The following is a 16,213-nucleotide window of genomic DNA, read 5'->3' as shown; positions in this document are numbered from 1 at the left end:
GAGAGAGAGAGAGAGAGAGAGAGAGAGAGAGAGAGAGAGAGAGAGAGAGAGAGAGAGCTCTCCTGGACAAGGGGGGTGGTGCGTCTCTTTGGCCAAAATTGATTCTTTAGAAGGGGATGGGCTATAAGTGGTCAGTAGGCATAGTACCCAGTAGCAGGATGATGCCCTAAACTAGTATTCTGGTGACATATGTCAGAATCTATGACCAGAGTGGTGGTGAAATACCCACTTTAAAGCATTCTATTCCCTCATGCTCTCGGAACAGTTATCACTTGTGACTATTTAAAGGATCCTTTCTGTGGTGGGGCCTGAGAAGGAAGGTCTTATGCATCCTAACAACTAATTATATAAAACCTGAAATTAGAATAAGACCATTAATTAAGGATGTGACATAGCAAGAGAAAAGGAAAACAAGGAATTAAGGAGATCAAAGGACAAAGAAAGGGGGCAGAGACTGAGGGAAAAGAAAATAGAAGGGGATTAGCAGGCAGGGCCACCAAAATACTTGCAGGATTTACATATGTCTTGGTGTAAAAGTCAGCATTAAATTATATCCAAGTGCTTCCTGTATGTCCATAGGAAGCTGAGATCACAGATGGCTGCAGAACAGGTGGCATCAAGGAGAAGCCCTTCATATTCCAAGTAGAATTTGACCCCCAGTGGGCATCAAGGACCCCAGCATGTGGGACAGCCTCTACCAATTAGGAGAGGGTCCAAGCAGATCTGAGGTGAGGCTCTGACCAAGCAGAAATAGCCAGAGATCATGGGCCACTTATTATTCTGGTCTTGTTTTGCCGATAATATGTTCATTAAAGTGCTTAACTCCAACCCAGGTAGGGTCAAAGAAGCAAATGTTTGATTCATTTTATTTCTTCAGAACTATAGTTTTGGTATCTGCTTGTTACTCCCAGCTGGTAGGATGTGCATGCCCAGGAAAATAGGTATTGATTGATCTCAGAAAAATCTTGTTCATATTTTTTTCCTTTCTTGGCTTTTTAAGTACCCGTTTTGATATCTCAAGACTGTGAAAATAGTTTGCTCTTGGAAGGAAAATTATGTGCAAAGCAAGGATAGTTTGTATGTAACTCTGACTGAGTATCTTATGTGAGGACAGCTAGAACTGTCCTGAGTGAGTCACAGTGTGGAGAAGACCCATGTTCAATCAGAGGGTGGAAAGACTATGTTTTAGATGGCTCTGCCCTCTTCTTCCTACTTTTCTTGACCACAGTCCCCCTTGGAGTCTGGATCTATATAACTCTTCCTGCCCTCTCTAACCACAATTGTTAAGTAAACAAGCTTTTACATCCATATGATAAATAAAGAATTCCCCAATCCATCTAAAGTTGTTTTTCCATAGCCTACCATTTTCTTATTAATGGGATTATTGCCCCACCCAGATCCTTTCCTCTAAGACATGAACTGTGATGATGGATGCTATTAGGAAAGGATATAGCTGTATGAGTTCTTTATTGCTAGTGTGTCTGGGAAAAGAACTATATTCCTATCATCTGTCTAAATTAGTATTCAAGATATGCTCCAGTGGTATTTTCACCATGTAATAAAATAGCCAAAGAGACATATTGAGAATGTAAATATCCAGAACCAGTTTTCAACAGACACAGAAGAGCATGGCACAAATAAGCTGTCTTTGATGCCAAGACTAACGCTTTTGATTTGGGAGACTTTGAGATATTTATCTACTCAACCCCTGGGAGAGGCAGGAGGTATTTGTTCCTATGATGGTTGCTGAAAAGGTTAACATCTCTATGTTCCATGTTGTGTGCTGACCAAGGCGTGAGCTCCAGAAGAGTTCTTGGCAGCAGTTGCTTGTATGGAACATTCATTCTCATCCAATTTAGATTCAACAGACCCTCTGTGTTTTGGGGGTTGGCTAGGCAATGATGTTACAACACTGACAGTGACATCTGCGCCTCCCAGGAGTTCAGAGCTCAGCAAAATAAATGACTACACAGTATGACAATTCCACAAGAGGCTGCTATACAAGGGTCACAGCCAGCATGGAGAAAGTAGCTATTAACTTGTCTCATTGAGATTGGGTGCTTCACAAATGGAAGAATTGGATGGACGTGATTTTACATCCATTCTTCAAGCCCTCTGGCTCTAACCCACCTCTCCACGGAGAGGAAAAAGGCTTCAGCGTGACCCCAGTTTGATTTCTTCATAAAGCTATCAAAGGCACAGGAGTCCCAAGCAAAAACAGTCCACTGTTGCTATAGTAGGATAGTTATTTCCCAGGACGTTGCTAACGATTACAAGATGTATAAGAAAACTATTGTTTCAATAGGACAAATGGAGAGAGGTAAAGACTAGCATGGTTATGTCTATGTCATCCTAGGGTAATGGGAATAGCCTCTATCTAGGCTCGCCAATATTGTAGCCACTGGACATACATACAGATACCAAACACTTAAAATGTGGTCATTGTGGCTGAATACAGTAGTCACTTTTGAGGTTGATGTGGCCAAATACCCAATGTAAGTTAGGAGAAGGGATGTTTTCATTTGGCTTACATTTATAGACACTCAGTCCCCAGTCTCTCACTCCACTGAGTCTGGGTGTGTTGTGAAGCAGGCTAGCGTGATGGTGGAAACATGGGGAAAGGGGCTGTTCACTTCATGGTACATAGGAAGCAGGGCAGCAAGGATCTGGGAACCAAACATAATGTCCATACTGTGCATTGTGTATCAATTTCATCATCTAGGTCCCACCCATTAGAGCTTCCAAAACGTCCCAAAATAGTGCCAGTGGTTGGGACCAAGTGTTCAGCACACGAACCTGTGTGTGTGTGGGGGGGGGGAGGTATTTCAAATTCAAACCGTAGCATTAAGGAACTGAATTTCAAATGTTGTCTCATTAATATTTAAGTGTCATTAGCTTGGGTAGCGGGATTGTGAGGCTTCTACCTTCCCCATAGGTAATTAGCAACTTCAGTAGTCTGTCTTCCAAACATGCTTAGTACGGGACACATCAAAGGCTGGCAAACTATGCTTCTTCCACTGGAGACTCAAACAGGAAATCGTCTGAGAGTTTTGAGCTTTTCCCTCTCCTCCCCTTCTCTTTATCCCTCAGCCCCTCTTGGCTGGCTGCTCAGGCTGTACACTAGTGTAATGGGGAGAGGGAGAACCAGGTAAATCGAAGGCTTGCTGAATTGAAGTGTGTTGGAAAGAGCAAAGATTTACCCCTGGAAAGTGGAAGGAGGAAGGTGAACAAAAATAAATATAAAAGAGCAGAGAGTAAGGACAGAGCTTAGAATCTGGGAGGGGGCCAGAGAAACGGCTCAGCTGATAAAGGGCTTGCCACGCAAGCATTCGTGCCTTGTCTCAGATCCCTAGCACGCTTGTGGAGAGCTAGGCACAGCTATCCACCCTTGTAATACAGCATTGGGGGGGGGGGGGCAGACAGGAGTGGCATGAGGCTTGCTGGTTAGCCAGTCTAGCTGAACGGGGGAGGTCTAGGCTCAATAAGAGACCCTGTCTGAAAACAAATGAATGAGATAGAGAGTGAAAGAGGAAGATACTACTCAAAGCTCTGAACAGTCATGGAAACACACACACACACACATACACACACACACCACACACACACACACACAGAGGGGAGGGAGGGAGGGAGAGAGGGAAGGAGGGGGGAAGAGAGAGTCTGAAGAAAGCAGGAGGCATCTGGGGGTGTCAACAGGAAAACACTATTTTCAAGCCTTTTCTCATGCTCCTTTCTCTCATGGATCCAGATTGCATGTTTTCTAGGATTCTGGGTTGACACAGCTTCTCCGTTACGTTTCAGGTTTAATATCTACTCAGGAGAGAACAAGACCAGTTATGCTGAAGAACAGAAAGAAAAGAGTGTGACTAGGAAGGAAATAGCAAGCTGCCTAAGGAAGGAGCCAATGCCACTGACTGGGCACACAGGCCTTGCAGCGTGGAGGAGGGAGGAGGGAGGAGAGTGACAATGGCCTTTACTATTTATCTCCTCTTGTTCTAGAGGTGCTTGGCTGTTCCCCCAGGTCAGATCAAGAAGGCCCTCCAAACTGAAGCTGCTGTTTCGAGAAGTGGAAGGTTACATCAAGGCCTGCATGAAGCATTCTCCAGTTCTGACTGCAAGGTTGAGTCAGAGTGTATGACAAACCCCCAAACGGAACAATTTTAGTGAGTTTTGCTGGGAGGATAAAAAGAATCCAATTACGAAATCACTCAGACCAATCATAAGAACGGTGGTCTTAATAGCTCTCCATTAGCTGACTGAACTACAGTAGCACAGATAAATGGAAAAGCAATTCTCTTTGATCCCACGCAAGGCCTGTTTTTCTTCTCCTACCAAAGATGAGAAGTAATAACTGTTAGGGAGGAAGAAGGGAGCTATGGAGAATGTAGTGAGAGTCTCCCCAGAGTTCACACAAATTCAGGACACAAAGTATCTGCATGGCACTGTGCCTTGTGTATCAATTCCCTTGAAAAATAACTGTGTCCTCTGAAGGGGGAAAATGAGAAAAAGGAGTGGGAGAATCTATGTGTGGATGAAGACAGCTATAATGTATCAATGTTGGATTTGTTAACCCATCAAGCTGTTTTCCCACCTGGCTCAAATCTAAGCTCTGTCTTATTATCTGGTTGGTTATTGTCTAGTTCTTCTGTGGTGCTGAGGTTCAAACTCAGGGTCTTGTACAGGCTGAGCAAACATTCTACCATTGACCTAAGCTACATCCTTAGCTCAGATCTTGATCCAATTCACTCACGTCTCTGATTCCATTTCTTCATCTGGTGTCCTAGAGATAGCTACAGGGCCCTTAGAATAGTTTCCATAACACAAAATAAGGCTTCCATGAGGGTTATTAAGATACGGATAATAGGATAACAATAATAATAATAAATAATAGAATGACATAAAGGAAATGATGACGGCATCCTTATGTTATCTTCAAACCATGATAATATGACTATAGGAAGAGTGGGCACAAAATAGATGTATAATATGGATACTTCAGGGGTGATGGGGGCCAAAAAGGATGACAGAAAAAGGTCATAATTTAAAGGGTAAAACAGGAGAACCATATTCTGAGCACCCATACAACAGCCCATAGGAAACACATCCAACTATTTGAAGATTGAGGAGAGGGCGTGGGGGCTGATGCGTAACAAAGAAAGATGGGACCAGAGCCATGGAAGTACAGTTTCTTTTCCAATTCTGTTGCTGATACACAGTCTGAGTGGGCGCCCCAGGAATAACAGTTATCAGAGGCAGCCCCCAGGTTCTCTCAGACAGCCCTGGCCTCCAGCACTGGGAAGAGACAGAGGTCAATAGGGAGAAAATGACAGAGTATCCTCAGAGCTCAAAGCCCCGCATTTCCCATCCCAGAGAAGGTAGTTATTAGAGATGAGGGAAGTAACTGTGGGTTCCACAATCACACGGTGTGTTAAGAAGAAATAAAACTCTCTGAAAATGTATTTCCTCTGGGGCTCATCCAGTCCTCACTCAAAGATCCACCAGCTGCAGATGTTCAAAGAGATTACCTTTCTTGTTGGGTAAAAATGCTCGATAGACGCAGGTTTCTCATTGATGAGGGAGGGAAACTTAAAGCTACATCTACCCTGACTGGCCACTGGCTATGTTACAACAGCCTTAATCATTATGCACACAGCCAATCATTTCTTTACCTATCCTGTGAATAGTTATTGAATGTCTATATTAACTTAGTCCTTACTTGGTATATAATCGTTCATTGGTGATGTTAGAATTTCCAAGATTATTAAACAGGTATGAAAGACTTTATTCTATATTATTTAATAACTTTGGAATAAGAAATGTAAGATCATAAAAAGGGAATGAACAGGGCTACAGTTCCAGTTCTTGCTCTGGTCTCCAATCTTTTCTGGATGAGTCTCTTTTACCTGGGCACGGTGGCATGTACCTGCATTCCCAGCACTCAGGAAGGTAAGGACTATTATGAGTGTGAAGCCAGGTGGGCCACACAGTGAGTTCAAGGCCAATCTGTGCAACTCAGTGACATCTTGACTCAGAAAAACACGGAGGGGAGAGAAGAGTGAGGAAGGGGTGGAGCGGGACTGCCTATGCACAGAGATGGCTACCATTATAATCAGTCCAGTGTGGTCCTTTTCTTTCCCTTTAAGAGGAAATTCTTTAAATTACAATATAATTACATCATTTCCCCTTCCATTTCCTACCTCCAAATCCTCTCATATGCCCCTCCTTACTCTTTTTCAAATCTATAGCCTCTTCTTAAAATTAGCTGCACACATGGACACATACACTTCCTAAATACATCAGTACAAACTGCTTCATTTGAAAATCTTTTACACACACACACACACACACACACATACACACACACACACTCCCTCAATACATAATTACATCTTGCTCTGTTTGTATATTTTTTGTAGTTCTTACCTAAAACGTTTGATCGCTGTCTTTGTTGGTTTGGTTCCTCCACACACAATACACTCACAAACAAGATGCACATAGAACATTTATACAAACGTGTCTGCATGCCAGCTCCCCTCCCACCCCTCACCCCCACACACAAACATTCCAAGTGGGCTGTTAATCCCACAGTGGTATTATTTTAGGCCAGTGTAGGAGAGAACAGGACAAATACAGTCTAAGGTCTTTATTCCTTTGGGGACTTGGGAGAGAGAGTGAGAGAAATCTAAAGGCTACCAAGCAATTTGACCAATCAAATTCTTTCCTAGCTACATGAAAATCAGAAGAAAAAAACCATTTCTGCTGTATGGAGGCTTGCTAAAACCTAGCAGCCAAAGCTAGGGGTTGACACCCTTGTCAGTCTTAAGATGGAGAGTCACTGTAGGAGATAGCTAGGACAGGGACCTGTCACATGGTCAGCAGAGAAGCAACAAAGGCTGAGGTCAGGGAGGAACAGGTTGCTGGTCCCTCTGAAGATTTCTAAGCTTGGCTTAGGTCCTGGCACACTACAGGAGCACAATTTATCTGCATTCTACTTCTTTTGCTCTTGCTTTATCCTTCCAAGGTTTGGTGTATCCTTCCAAGGTTTCTCTAAATCTTAGAGTACTGCAAACTTTTGGGGAGACATGTAGGGGCTGAATGGTGGGGTCCCTCCAGAAAACCTTATGAGAGAGAGGCTAGGGAAGCAGCTCAATGATAAAGAACTTGTCAAGCAGGCAGAGGGTCCCAGGTTCAATCACTTCCTGTGTGTAGAAGTTTTACGGAGTACTGGAGACTTACATTTCTTTGCATCTCTTCCACACCAGTAATGTCTTTTGGACACGTAACAGGTGCCACAGAAATCATTAATTCAAGAAACATTTAATACACCAATATCACCGCTAGGCACTTTAGGTCCACTACCTTCCTGTGTATGTATGTATGTATGTATGTATGTATGTGTGGGTATATTATGGGTGTCTGTATGAGAAGTGTAAGTGCATATGTGGATAGATATCCACATTTGTGCTTCTGTGAGAGGAAACCGAAAATCAACCTGGGTTACCAGTCCTCAGAAGTTGTCCGTCCATTTTATTTCTTGTTTTTGCATTGTTCTATTGTCTTGTTGTTTGAGACAGTCTCTTACTAGGACTTTGGGCTCACCAAGTAGGCTACAGTGGTAGGCCACTGAGTCTTGAGGATCTACCTGTCTCTACTTCTTTGATGCTGAGATTATAAGTGTATACCACCATACTTGACTTTTAATATGGGAGCCGGGGACTGAATCCAGGTCCTTATACTTGCTTGGGCTTGCAAGCGCTTTACCAACTGAACCATTTCCAAAGTCCCCATTATCTATTTTTATCCTTCCTTATACAAGAACCTTACCCCAATGGCACTATTATGCCTGTATCACCTATGAACAAATTGAGATTTCATCTCATAATTATACAAGCTTCTAAGATGATCAGACACATGGCTTACATTCAGGCCCACTTCACTTCAAATACAGAGTAATTTACAACACAAGGCTTGCCCACGGTGCCATTCCAAGATATGAATCATGATGCTTCCTTGCATAGGGGATAATTATCTTGCATTGAGCTCTGGGGACCACATTCATTTAGAGAGGATGAGAGTAACAAGACCTGATGCTTTAGCCTGCTAACAGGGTTTTGTTGGGGAATGTGCTATTTGGCATGCCCTGCTCCCAGCCAGTGCTGAAGATGAGACTAGATGAAGGAAGAGTCGGGGGGTCACTGGCAAAAGAAGATTAAAGGCAGAAGCTGACTGCATGCTCTTATGAAGAAAATATCACATTCAAAGACGGAGCAGCGCTTTCCACGGGAGCATCAATGCCGTCTCCTGAGCCTTCAAACATAAAACTTACTCATTTCAATGCCATGACTCCAGCCAATTTCCTGTATGAGATCACACACGGAGGAACTAATTTGAGATTACATGCCTGCTGCCCTTTCCTATGAAGAGTCTCTTCTGGCTCTAATTAAACTTTTTCTTCTACGACAAATGCCAAGATGTCAAAAGGATCATCTTAGGAAAGAGAAGTGCTAGGAACTTGGAGGTACAAATTCCTGTGCCCGGGTGAGCTTTGTGGTTAGTACTGGATGACACTGATCGATCTGAAGGTCATGGGATTTGGAATCCTTTGAATTACTGTGAAACAAACACTGAAGGTTAGATTATCTATGCATACTCAACTGTCAGGGAATCCTTGCCACTACCCATGGATGCAATGCAAGGGCTGGTGTGATGGTAGTCATAGAACAGTGTTATAGAGGATAGAACAGTCTATCCCCAACCCTAGGGATAAGAATCAAAAGTCAAATCCATGCTCCTTGCTGCCAATGTGCTTCGGAGCTAAGAGAGATCAATTCAAACCTCAGAGTCTCAGAAAGGAAAATGATCTTTATTGAGCACCTATTACAGGCAACGTATTTTGGGAGTGGTTGAAGTTTGAATATGAAATGTATCCCCAAAGGCCCATGTGTTTGAGCACTTGGTCCATGCTGGTAGTGCTGTGTGGGAAGGTTGTAAAGCCTTCAGGAGGTGGAGGCTTACAGGAAAAGATGGGTGATGCACTAGGTGAGTCTTAAGGTTTTATATCCTCACCTCGATTCATTCTCTTCTTTGCTTAGTGCCAATGTAACGTGAGCAGCTGGCCTCCTGATCCTACCACCGTGCATCCCCTCAAACTGTAAGCCAGAAAAAAACCATTTCTTCCTTAATTTGCTTGTCATTAGGCATTTGATCCCAGCAATGAGAAAATAAACTTAAAATGAGGGTTTTCATAGACTCTTCCAATCATCACAATGCCTAACATCAGGCATTTTTACTAAGATGAGTTACAAGTGCTATTTGCTTAGGATCAAACAGTCACAATGAGGAAGAGTTAGGATCAAGAACCCAAATCCGCAAAAGTCTCCCAATATTTCTGCCTAACTTCTAACTCCCAGTTTCTTTTTCTGAAAAACATGGTTGTTAATTCCTGGGAGACCATCCTTCCAAAGTGGGGAGGATAAGGATTAAAAAAAAATGATATGCCTAATGTGCTTTGACCCCCACAAGGATGCTTCAAGAGGGGAACATGGTGGGCATGACTGTCAGCCATCATGCCATGATCATCATGAAGTACCTTTGGTTTCTGACCAGTCTCTCTCTCATGGAGCTCTGGCTGCTGTCTATAGGAATCTACTACATGTCAGATGTTGCAACTTTCATCTTCATTTTATATTCAAGGCAAGAGCAAAACTCGCGCTCAAACACATGTGTCTAACAAAAAGGAAAGCAAGATACTAAATTAAGGCTGCCTGTAACCAAAGCCCAGGCACGTCCTATAGACAAAACTGATTCTTGCCCAGCTTGCTTTCCTACCAAAGAGGGTTCACCAACCATCTCCAGCTACACTTTCTAAAGGGTGAATGAATGAACTGATAATTTCTCCTTTAAACTCAGAGCTTCATGGGTGCTATTTAAATGCTCTATCACTGAGATATATCCTTAGTTTAGAACAAGCTCTTTCTGAGTGAACTCATTGTTTTTTGTTTTGTTTGTTTGTTTGTTTTGTTTGGTTTTGGTTTTTCGAGACATGGTTTCTCTGTATAGCCCTGGCTGTCTTGGAACTCACTCTGTAGACCAGGCTGGCCTCAAACTCAGAAATCTGCCTGCCTCTGCCTCCCGAGTGCTGGGATTAAAGGCATGCGCCACCACACCTGGCCATCATTGTTAATTTCTCTTGATCTTACAATACTTGTAGTTCTACAACATCGACTCCAAGGAAGTTTAAGGACATACCTGATACTGGAACATAATCACAATTATGGCATTAGTGACTTTCAGCAAATTAAAACATTCTAAATGGCATTGTTAAGCTAATTGAAATTGACTTTGTTTTTATTTTAGTGAAACTATTTCCACTTGGATGGATCCTGTACCACATAAAATATGACTACAAATTTTAATTTCTCAGCCCTCTGTTGGCCATCTACTATAAATGTTTCCAGCTACTGCTTCTGCTATTGGGGTCATGATTTGATGGTCATTGCTGGTTTTATCATAATGGGAAAAGTTGGAGGAAGAGAGGAACATATGTGATTCTGAGAGAGGAAGGAGGAGGAAGGATGGAGTGAGGCAAGATTAAAATAGTCTCCAAGGGACAAGATGGCTCCCTATGGTTAAAATCATGGGGTTAGACATGATAGAAGAGCCACTGTGTTACAGGTTAGATCTGAAATGTCTCCCCTAGGTTCATGTGTTTGAATATGTGGTCTTCAGCTGATGGGGCTATTTTGGGAAATTGTGGAACCTTTGGAGCCTGTGCATGGCTGTTTGAGATGGGTCACTGAAACTAGTGTGGTTTTTCAGGATTATAAACTGACTTCATTTCTAAGCTCTCTGCTTCCTTATCCATTACTAGGCAAGCCAGCAGCAGCTGCAAGCTCCTCCCACCATGGAGTGAGCCTCTTCAGCCACCATGCCTTGACTGACATGATGGACTGTTTTTCTCCAAACTGGGAGCCAAGAACAAACCTTTCTTCCTTTAAGATGCTTTTGTCGGGCATTTGGTCCCAGTGACGAGAAAAGATGAGTGCTGATTTTGCGTTCCCTCCTAGCCAAGGGGCTGGGATATCTAAACCGGGTAAGATGACACACATTCCAACTTTGGAGGGCTGAAGCAAGGGGATCACAAGTTCTAAGGCAGCCAGCAATGCCTACTAAGACCTTGTCTCAAGACAGAACAAAACAAAATGGCCAAAGAATTTCCATCTTATTATTGGACAAAGAGGAGCCATCCCAGGCCCTCGTTAGCAAGGATGTAGGTGATCAGAAAGCAAGAGCTTCAGTGGAGGAGAGCAGAGCGACCCCTGACCCCTGAGTGGCAGCCGAGTCTGCTCATTACCAAAGGACTCTTAATTATGAGTCATCGCAGAAGCACAGAGTCACCCTTTCATGTCAAACCCAGAACACTGTAGCCCAATTTCCATGCCAGAGCATCTTTCAAGTTGGGCATTGGGAGTTCTGAGCATAATTTCTCAATTTTATGAGCAGCTGTGTCATTGAACATCTCACCGCACCCCACCCCCACCCCCAGATGCCAACTGCTTACTTGAACAAACTCAGAGCGCATCACTGGCCGTACTTCATCCCGTCAACCTCATTAGCGAAATGTTTAATGTTATACTGACTTAGGACATTTCGTCTTCAAGTTGTCAGTGTTTGCAATGTGGCCCGTTAATCAAAGGAAGCAAAGAGGGCGGGGGGAGGGGAGATTCTACTACCTCGAGTGGTTCCAAGGTTTACTGAGCACGGGTGTTCTTTATTAACAGTCCCGGTAACTTTATCCTCAAGGTATTTTATACCTCAGAAGCATGGAGGAAACGGAGGTGACGCAAATATGAATGGACGTCTTGGGGCAGATATTATGCAATTTCGAGTCTTGTCAGTTCAATGTCGAATGGATAAAAGTCATCCATGGAGCTCTCTCTGCATTATCCATCACTGGGTCTGCCTGCCTCTCTGTGCCTGCTCCCTCTTTTGTTCTTCATCTTTAGCCTTATGATCTCCTAATTAAACTCCGGCTCCCAAATGTAAGGAGTCCAGGAACAATATGGCCTTGCTTTGTTTGTTTTTTTGGGGGGTGTTTTGTTTTGTTTTGTTTTGTTTTGCTTTGTATCTTTCTTTCCCTTGGAAGTCTGAAGTCCTGATGTCTTTCTTAGAACAGAGTTAGTGACATTGACCTTGGGGGATCTATAGAAGCACTCAATGTCTAGCTCATAACAAGTTTTCAGCAAGTGGTCATTCTTCCCCTGTCTCCTACATACCCTCATGACTTATTAGAACTCTACCTATCTGCTGGCTTGCTTCTGGTGTGGCCTGCCCTCAGCCCATTTTTAGATCAGCCAATGGGGCCCTGAATAGCCTGAGTCATTTCTCATCCAATTGGTCTCCTCCTAGCAGTTTCATATGGCCTCTCGCTGTAAATCACTCTGGGAAAATAAATGTCCCCTAGCCATTAGTGACTTTCCACCACGAGCCAATTTGAGCCACAAACTAGACAAGGTTTGTTAATGGCCACTTAAATACATTCCTACAGCCCAACCTGGAGACCTTCAGCCAGTCTCAAACCTTACCCAAGCTCGGTGTTCAAAATACAGAACAGGAACAAGGTCACAGGTCAGCAGGTTCTTATCAGGTAGGAGAGACACACCCCCTGGTTTGTCTAGGATCCTTCTGATTTGCCCCTGCTATCCTGGTTTAATTATCAATCATTTCCCTTTCAAAACCACTGGAGCTTGAATGACAAGACTCTAGAAGATAGTGATGGCATTAGATAGTAAGTCATTTAATGTTAACCATAAAGGTCATGTGTGTCTTACCTCACTTCAACTCCAGTACAGTACTAATAAAGGAGGGATCACCATTATCCCCATTTTGCAGACCAGTCCACCGAGGTTTAGGTAGCTCATCAGCAAAGTCAACCAAAGAGTGAGAATGTATTTCATCCAGAACCCTTCTGGGGATGTGGGCTACTCATAATTCCCTAGAAAACTGTGCCCTATTGTATGAACACCTCTGCTTATGAGAGCCCATATTGCCAATAGCAGCCCAGTCAGTGACCTTGCTCTTTTGAGGAACTGACTCTGCAGAAGGAGAGACCATACTCTTGTTTAGCTCTCTCTCCCTGGCCTATTTGTATTGCTCTCTTCTCCCTGAAAGATCTTTCTTAGTAAACTGCTTGCCAAAGGCTCCCTGAACAAGTCTCTGTGTCAAGGAGCCTGGCCCATGGTATCCAGTTAGCAAGGAATAGACAAGTTAGAACTCAAGTTTGTCCTCTTGATACCACTACAAGGTCACCACAATGTCCATGTTTCACAGATGAATCCTGGAAGCATGAAGGAAGTGAGGCAAGGCCACCAAGGTCACACAGAAGGAAGAATTTAGGCTCAAACATATACCCAGGTCCACATTTTTCCAAAGACCCCTCCCCCACACACATGCACACACACGAGCATGTGCGCACACACACTCATTTGCTACCTAGGCACTTAAATCTACTGTTACATAGCCCATTAAATGCAGAATTTGTGAAATGGGTTTCCCATTAGCTGACATTTTTTTTTAGAGGGTAGAACCCTGTCTTTCCAACCCTACAGCACCAAGCAAGCAATGGTTTTTTCTGAGCTGCACTTGAACACATATATAATTTCTAGAGAAACCATATTATCCTGAGAATAACCAAAGAGGCCCCCTTAGCTATACATAAGCGCAATGGGCCCATATGTGTTAAAGCAATGACTGATGAACCCACACACATAACAGTCCTGAGAGGCAAATCACATCCATGGTGTTTCTGAGGGTACAATAATAAAAGAGAAAGAGTAGAAGCCCTGGGGACACATAAATACACATCCTAACCACGGGTTGTGTGATATACTTGACAAGTCACCCAATGTCCCCAATACTCAATTTGTTCTGTAAGAAAGATACCTGCCCAATCAATCCACAAATACCATTTTTTTTCCTGCTTCTTCTTGTCTACTTTTATAATTACAGAGTCACCAACTTGAACCCTTGAACTAGGTCTAATAGTAGTTCAGATGTGCTGTGCTTTGTTTCCGAGCAAAAAGGACATCCTATTTGATGATAAAGGGTTTCCAATAAAAAAATAGAGAGCAGATAAAAGGAGGGCCTTCAGCTGCAAGGCCCCAGTTGATTCATAAAAACATGGAATGAGTCATGTTGCCTCTCAAGGCAGAAACTTATAATCAATGGGACGCTTTGACCAGCCAATCCCAGCCCAGTGGGGGATGACAAACCCAGAGGGCCATCTCCACAAGCTACGCCAATGCTGCTGCCTTGCTGACTGATTAATTCTGCTTCTCACTTGGTGAAAGAAAAACTCAATCTGAGCTCACTGCTGTACTATATTCCTAGTATAGACCAGGTCTCTGTGGCTTTCTGAATAAGTGGGGCTTCTGTAGAGGTGTGTGTGTGTGTGTGTGTGTGTGTGTGTGTGTGTACACATTTTGTTTTTAGGCTCCATTAAAGAACATGTATGCCAGGTTTTGAAAATCATCTCCTTGCCCCCTCACTTTTATCTTGAAATTATTTCAAAACATCCCTGCCCCTATAGGCATTTTCTGGAAGTTAGCACGAGACTACAAAATACAATATCAAAAGCTGAAGAATACAGGCTGATTTTTATTACACATGGAGTTCAATTTTTTGAAACTGTGGCCCTAACAGCTATTCTTGGAATATGTTCTCAAGGGTCCTAGACCTCCATCTTCAGCGTGAATGAAAGTTTATAAGTCTCTCTCTCTCTCTCTCTCTCTCTCTCTCTGTGTGTGTGTGTGTGTGTGTGTCTGTCTGTCTGTCTGTCTCTCTCTGTCTCTCACCCCCCCACACTTATGTATAAATATGTATACATAATATTTTTGATGAGGTGGTTAAGGAAGGAAAGTTATTCATACATGGTAATTATGCTAGGTTGATGGTCTTCTATCAACAAATAAAGAAAAATGACTACCCACACTCCCCTCTCCAAGTTACCCCACCCTCAATCCATTCACCTGTCACCACTTACTTAGACTACGCAGTGTGCCAACTCTGCTATATGCTGGCAATGTATTGGTGAATAGGGTGGGTAAAACCTCTGCCTGCTGGGACCAATCACCCTGGCTTCCTAAGAGTTAATGAAACAAGAGCTATAGGATCCCCAGACTGCCTAAATTCTTCCTCTCTTACCCTGGAATCCCCCACTTACCAGAGAAAACCTCAGAACACTGTTTAATGTCAAGAAGGACCGGTTTCATGTATGAAGAGCTAACCATGGATCAGTGCTCGCTGCTCTCACCAGCTGCCTTCTGATCTGGCAAATAAAACCCATCTGCTGTCAAGGTGGTGCAGGGGCCAAAAGGAGCTCTTTGCATTTTTTCCCCTGCCTTCAGATGAGGTTATAGATGCTGGCTTTCTTTCCAGATCTGTCCTAAGCAGGTCTGAGTATGCTGCTATTTCTAAGAAGTAGAAGAAACACCAGGGACTTAGGAGATCCAGCCAACAACCCTTGTAAGATTCACGGTTACTGTAGAATGCTGGGTCCAGGGAGCAGCTCCATCAGTCTGCACCCCACTAGACTTCAGGGACATGGGAGTGCAGTGCCTCCCCAGGCAGAGACAAGCTTTCTCACTTACACACTACTGGGGAAATCTCTGCTGGTCTAGGCACTGGCACATTTCCCCAGGAGAACCGAGAATAGCGGACCTCTTAGAGTGTGGGCTCCTTCTGTGGCCAGCACAGGAGTTCGTTCCTAAGGAACAGGATGGGGCTTTCCAAGCCAGGAGGAAAGCAGAAGATGCAGTGGGGGAGAGAGGGCTGCATCCCTGGTCTCACCTTTCACCCAGCTTCGAGGCCGAGGCTGAGGATTTAACCCTCTTGATTCTCAGCTCCTTCCTTCACATAAGTACTGAGAAGGAGATACACAAGGGCATGCACCCTGCCTTCAGCACCATTTGGACGCAGAGAGGTGAAAAGGGAGATCAAGTGTCAAGTGACAGCCACACCACTTACTGGCAGCTCAGCGATCTTGGCAGATCATTTATTTCCCCTCAACCACTGTTTTTCTCACCTCTAAAGCTGGGCACCTGACTTACTGGGTCTCAGGAAGTATTAAACGGGATCGTATATGTAAAACTCCAGAAAGAAAGAGAGAGAGAGAGAGAGAGAGAGAGAGAGAGAGAGAGAGAGAGAGAGAGAGAGA

General features: G+C 43.7%; 1 protein-coding gene across 1 annotated transcript in view; it reads right to left on the bottom strand.

Moving 5' to 3' along the window:
• Vat1l (vesicle amine transport 1 like) overlaps positions 1 to 16,213 on the bottom strand; it is a 162,501-nt gene that overhangs the window by 145,463 nt on the left and 825 nt on the right. The window lies entirely within an intron of this gene.

This window comes from Mus caroli, chromosome 8 (assembly GCF_900094665.2).
Source record: "Mus caroli chromosome 8, CAROLI_EIJ_v1.1, whole genome shotgun sequence".
Taxonomy (NCBI): Eukaryota; Metazoa; Chordata; class Mammalia; order Rodentia; family Muridae; genus Mus; species Mus caroli.
The sequence above is the reverse complement of the archived record's forward strand: the minus strand, read 5'-3'. Positions and strand labels throughout refer to the sequence as shown.